We start from the raw sequence: 6,000 nt of genomic DNA on the forward strand, positions 1-6,000 counted from the left end.
GCCAGACAACATCTGATGATAAACAACGGGCTCCTTTGGCCGGCTGGGGCCATTACAGCCCCTCATTTGCCACGCTCCATTGCCTCCCTGGTAAACACGCTGAAGCTTAACTCGACCACAACAGAGGAGTCATGATAACGTTCGTGGCCAGGCCCAGTGAGGAGTGACCCGGCTATCCAGCCGGAAACCCACTGTACGCTTCAGGCCGGTGTGGGAAACACACTTTCACCTCCAGTTCAGAGTTCAAAGGCCTCTGTTGGAAGCCCGAGATCCTTGTTTATCTGAGCCGACAGTCCAGGCAGCTGGGCTGCCGAGGGCGGAATTGAGTGGATGCACGGACAGATGCTTGAGGGAGCGTCAGCCAGCGGCGTTCCCTGAGCCGCCAAACAGGATCTGGATGGTGGATTCCTTCTTTGTATTCCCACAATTCCCAGCACCCTCAGTGTGCCCTCTTGTCTACTGGATGGTGTGAACCAGTGCTGGGGAGTATGAGTATTCTTCTAAGATTTCCCACAAGAATATAAATGAATGTAATTATGGTCGTTAAACTGTCCTCTGATGCAGGCCCTTCTGTGTCGTCTGTTCAGGTTGAAGTGTAGCATCAGGCACAAAACATACAAAAAATGAATGAAACCCACCAAAACAAAAAATCAGATGTGTCAAATTAAGCCCGACGACAAGCGTGCACTCCTGTAGCTCTGACGGCACTCGGCCGGGTTTGCTCTGCGTTCTCTCCCCTCAGGTTCTTAAACGCCTTTAACGACCTGGAAAACCTCGGCTGCTGTGTGTCTCATTCCGTGGATTCAGCACGGAAGCACAGTCCCTAACCGCTGCCTCCGAAAATCCCTGCAGATTCACCCTGGTGGAGGGAGTCTGATGTTTATGCAGTTGCCATGGCAAGAGATGTCCTTTGCAGGGAGGCTGAGGAGGACTCCACGCTTTGGTTGAGAACGACTATCAGACAGGAGCCCAGAACACTACTTATACTGCTCTGTTAAGTGGGTCTCCTGTAACAGAGGTGCTGGATCAAATACCAAATTTGAAGACAGATCTAGTAATGACCGATCTAGTGAATACAATTCTAGCAATAGAGCTGCGTAGACTTTATGAGAAAACTGCTCCGTCATCCTGACATTTAATTCGATGCTGATTATGTCTACTAGGATTGTTGGTAGAGATATTCTTGTGCAATATGTCTGTTGATCAAGTATAAGATTGCATTCTATTAAAGAGAACTTCACCTGAAGGACATGCACTGCTCAAATTAGAATAACTCAAATATCAAATCCACAGTGAGAGAAAGTTCTTTATGTGCCAAGAAATAAAGATCTTAATGTTTTCATCTTACATGGAAATGAAACAGTAACCTGCCATTATTCACACTTCAACATTAATGTGTGCCATTAGATATTTCTTTATTTATACTAATACATTTTATTGGTCAATAACATGCTTCATATACACACTGCTGACTAAAACATATGGAAGGATTTGTCTGGTTTGAAAGTTGCTGTTAATATTGTGGATTTTAGTCATCCATATGTAAGCAATGCATCAATCTCGTGATTCTTTCAATGGTAAAACAATATTTGTGTTCAAACGCTCACATGAAAACAATTAAAGGCATTAAAAAAACATTTCTCCCGTTGTTATTGTACCACCGAAAAGCTTGGAAGATTTAGTTCTGTAATGTTGATCTCTGGCATAGGTCTTGTGCTTAAGGAGCCACACTTGGCATTTGCTCCAGCGACGCTCCAGCACATTTGTCTTCATCTGATCACCCGCCGCGTCTGTGCTGCCTCACAGCTCTGCTGCGCTCACTTCGATGATTGAATAGATTTTGATTTGCCGCGCTGCAGAGTAAACTTCCTGTGTGGCTCGCCCAGCCAAGTCTCCCAGAGGGCCGGGCGCCAGCGCAGTTATTAGCCCTCCAAATTAGCAGAGTTCAAAAATGCCTCTTTAACGATGCGCTTTGTTTTGACCCCTCGTTTTTCTCGGTGTCTGGACTCAGATCTGCCTCCCTCTCTCGCTCGTGCGCTCCCTCTGGCGCTGCACCAGGCAGTTTCCAGAGCCTTTGTGAATATTAAGCTACCAACTGTGGGAATGTTTCCCAAATTGGCAGCAGATGTTGTTGGGAATTGATGTAAGAACTGTTTTGTCTGCAAAGTGAGCTGTAAAAGATCTTCGACTTGACAGCTCCTCACGGTGAACCGAGATAAGCCACCACCGTGATCGAACCATTTGGGGTCAAAAATTGATACGACGCTCAACATTTAATGGAGACGTATAACAGAATGACCAGGCAGAACTACCAACCAACAGAGAAAATCTTCACATTGTTTCAGGGCATATGGGCAGTATTACTGTAAATCCTCAGAGCTCACGGATAAGTCTCCGTCAGTGTGTGCTCACTTTAAATGCCACATTCTGCTGATGTTTCCTGCAGTTATTCCAGAGCTTGTCCCAGATAACAGAGGATATATTACTTGCAATAATCTCTTTACACTAGGTGTAAAGATGAGGCGTGTGCCAGTATTTGCTCCGAGTAGCTGCCAAATCAGATAGGGGCATTTCACTCCAATTTGAGTCTGAACCGCCACCCCTGTCAGTGCTGGGGGGGTAGGTAGGGGGAGGGAGGCAGACCTGTGCACGCAACAAGACGAATGCCCACCAGCCGAAAATCCACTCAGAGTCTGGTTCATATTCAGAGCCAGTCATACCTTTAGGTCAGTGCAATATATCGCAGCAGGCTGGCCAGAAAACAAATACAATAAAACACAAAATGGGTTGAAGGGAGAAGCACTGAACAGAAAGAACACGCAGTTAAACTCACTGTCTGGTCGTTTTGCTGAATGATCCTCTAAAATGTTATTACCAGCCACAGTGGAGAAGCCGAGAAGAGCAGAAATATCCCACAGTGCAGCGAGACAGGCATGAGCTGCCGTCACGCGTGTGACGCAGAAAGTGCCGCAGTGGCGGGGAAGAGTCTCTGCGTCATGGAAAAGTTGATGCTAGTTTATGGCATGTTGAACTTCTTTTAAAAATACATTATAGGTGCTGGGGACCATTTTTATATCTCCGTATTGCTCCGTACTGCTAATCCAGTACATATACACGTACATATACACACACACACACATACATTATATATATACACACACACACACACACACACACACACACGACTAATTTAATTTATTTTTCAGTGTATCACTACAAAATGGAAATGCTGGCAATTCCCGAATGGGAACAGGCCAAGACTTTCATCCTATCCCACTAAGTCCTCCATGCGAAACTGTTCGATCACACCATTAAGAAGGAAGGGTAACCATTAGCAATGTCGGAAGTGGTCCGACAAATATGCAGACATACCAAACAAATCATCTAAGACATCCCAAGCACCAGGAAGCACTGACACTAAGAGCACGAGAAAACTGCTCAACTCTGCACATCAAACAGACTCCTTGATCCTTTCTGAGAATCTTTTACACTGCCTGTGCACAACTGCTTCTGACTGACTCCAGATGAAATGGGTCTCAAATCACAAACCCTCCAGCGTATTTAAGTGTCGCACTAATTGTTTGGTGGAAGGACGTTCGTGTCACCTGGCAGGCTGCAAATGCCTCAGTAGTGGAAAAAAAACAATCACCAGGAAAGCCAGCAAGCATCCAAGCACCACATCCTGGCAACCCGGTGCAGCTTAGGTGGGGGTGGATGCATGTTCACCCAGGGATATCTCACTTCTCCCAAGTGCTTCCAGGAATAGAAGAAGGGGCATACATATATAAAATAAAAAATGAGAGGGAGGGGGAAGGCTGACAGACAGACAGACAGACAGACAGACAGACAGAGAGACAGACAGAGAGACAGAGAGACAGAGAGAGAGAGACAGACAGACAGACAGACAGAGAGACAGAGAGAGAGAGAGAGACAGACAGACAGACAGACAGAGAGAGAGACAGACAGACAGACAGACAGACAGAGAGACAGACAGACAGAGAGACAGAGAGAGAGAGACAGACAGACAGACAGACAGACAGACAGACAGAGAGAGAGACAGACAGACAGACAGACAGACAGACAGACAGACAGAGAGACAGACAGAGAGAGACAGAGAGAGAGAGAGAGACAGACAGACAGACAGACAGACAGAGAGAGAGAGAGACAGACAGACAGAGAGAGAGAGAGACAGACAGACAGACAGAGAGAGAGACAGACAGACAGACAGACAGAGAGAGAGAGACAGACAGACAGACAGACAGACAGACAGACAGAGAGACAGCCGGACAGACAGACAGACAGACAGACAGACAGACAGAGAGAGAGAGAGACAGACAGACAGACAGACAGACAGAGAGAGAGAGACAGACAGACAGACAGACAGACAGACAGAGAGACAGACAGAGAGAGACAGCCGGACAGACAGACAGACAGACAGACAGAGAGAGAGAGAGACAGCCGGAGGGAGAAAGACAGTGCAAGAGTGGAAGAGAGAGAGATGTCTACCTCTATGTATCTCATAGCCATGCCAGAGAAGGAGGCTTCTGTAATTTATTATGGTTGCCCTGTTGTTAAAGGAAACACTGTCCTGATAGACTCAACCCTTTTGTATATTTTCTCTCTTTATTCACCCTTTCCTCCCTGGCTGTTTATTTGCAGTATAAACAGGGGCTTGGTCTCTTAACTTTCACAACCAGCACTCAAATGTAAAAAATGACTTCTCCCTTTCAACAGGCCGATGTTTGCTTGCACAGCCGCTAAGGTTGGGATAAAATTCCAGGTCCAGCGTACCTGTCTGGGGGGAAGCTGCACAGGTCAGAGGCACACCACCTTTCTTTCATCATGTCTCAGGCAGAGGGGATTCGATCTGATGGGGTCTCTTCTACTGCGTGCGAACATCCTCTGGGCCTTAGCAGCGTCCATGTCACACACAGGGAAGGACCTTCACTCCCACATGCAAAACCAGTGGCGCCGGCCGAGAGGATCAGTACCAAACCACAGCGAGCCGTGGTCCTCGTAGTCCTTGAAGTGTCGTTTAATTTCAGTCTGCTAAGAACTAGTCTCAGGTTTACTTCCTGGAAATCTTGCTTTGAATTCCTTCCATGAACACATAGCCAGGAATAACATTCTGGGAATTAGTAACATTAGGTAGACAATGTTTAATGAACTTCGCTAATAAGACCGAAGGAAAAGCACGTTCTTTCTTTGTCCACACAGACAGATATGCCCCTCTCTCCTCCCCCATAATCCATCCTCATCAAGTGTGCTGGGATTAAAAGGCCAGGCCTGTCACTGACCACTGACCTGGTGCCCGGCTTTGATGGCCGACCTCACGACCCCAGAGTCAAGGTCTGGGGGCCGACAGGAGGCGTGACCTCTAACCCTGAAAGTCGCTGCTGGGCCGCACTGGTTATTGGCCTTCATGGCGAGGCAGCTGGACACGAGGGGTGTAAACACAACCATCTCCAGCTCCTCCCTAACCAACAATCGGGCCGTTAAGTCAGTGTTTCAGGGAGCTGAGCACCAGGGCAGTCATTTCCATCCTAATGAGGCCATCTCAGCTTAAACACGGTCATGGCAGAGCATTTACGGAAATGAAAATTAGGACTAAACTGTACAGGAATTAATGGCACAGCACATCTGCATAGAAAAATACATTATCGGTCTGTACAAATGCTTTTAGTTTATCAAACCCAATTTGGTCTGATTTAGCAAGCAGGCAAACAAATTAAGAGATAATTGCAGTGTTAGTTAAGGCCGCCTGCGGTACTGGCACAGAGAGACAGCAACCACAGAAAGAACCCAAAACGGCATACACACAATCAAATCCACGTCCATCTTCCTGAAGGGACCTGGTCAGTCTTGGGGCTTCTACCCTCCTCCACAGAGTCAGCCGCATTCCGGACGGCCAGGAACAGACCCGGAGCAGCGAGGCCCTCCAGAAGACCCCAGAAGGCTTTAAGTGCATGTAAAGAGTGTGTGTGGTGGTCAGGGCTGGTG

The sequence above is a fragment of the Electrophorus electricus genome, chromosome 16 (assembly GCF_041902795.1).
Source record: "Electrophorus electricus isolate QZ-2024a chromosome 16, ASM4190279v1, whole genome shotgun sequence".
Classification (NCBI taxonomy): domain Eukaryota; kingdom Metazoa; phylum Chordata; class Actinopteri; order Gymnotiformes; family Gymnotidae; genus Electrophorus; species Electrophorus electricus.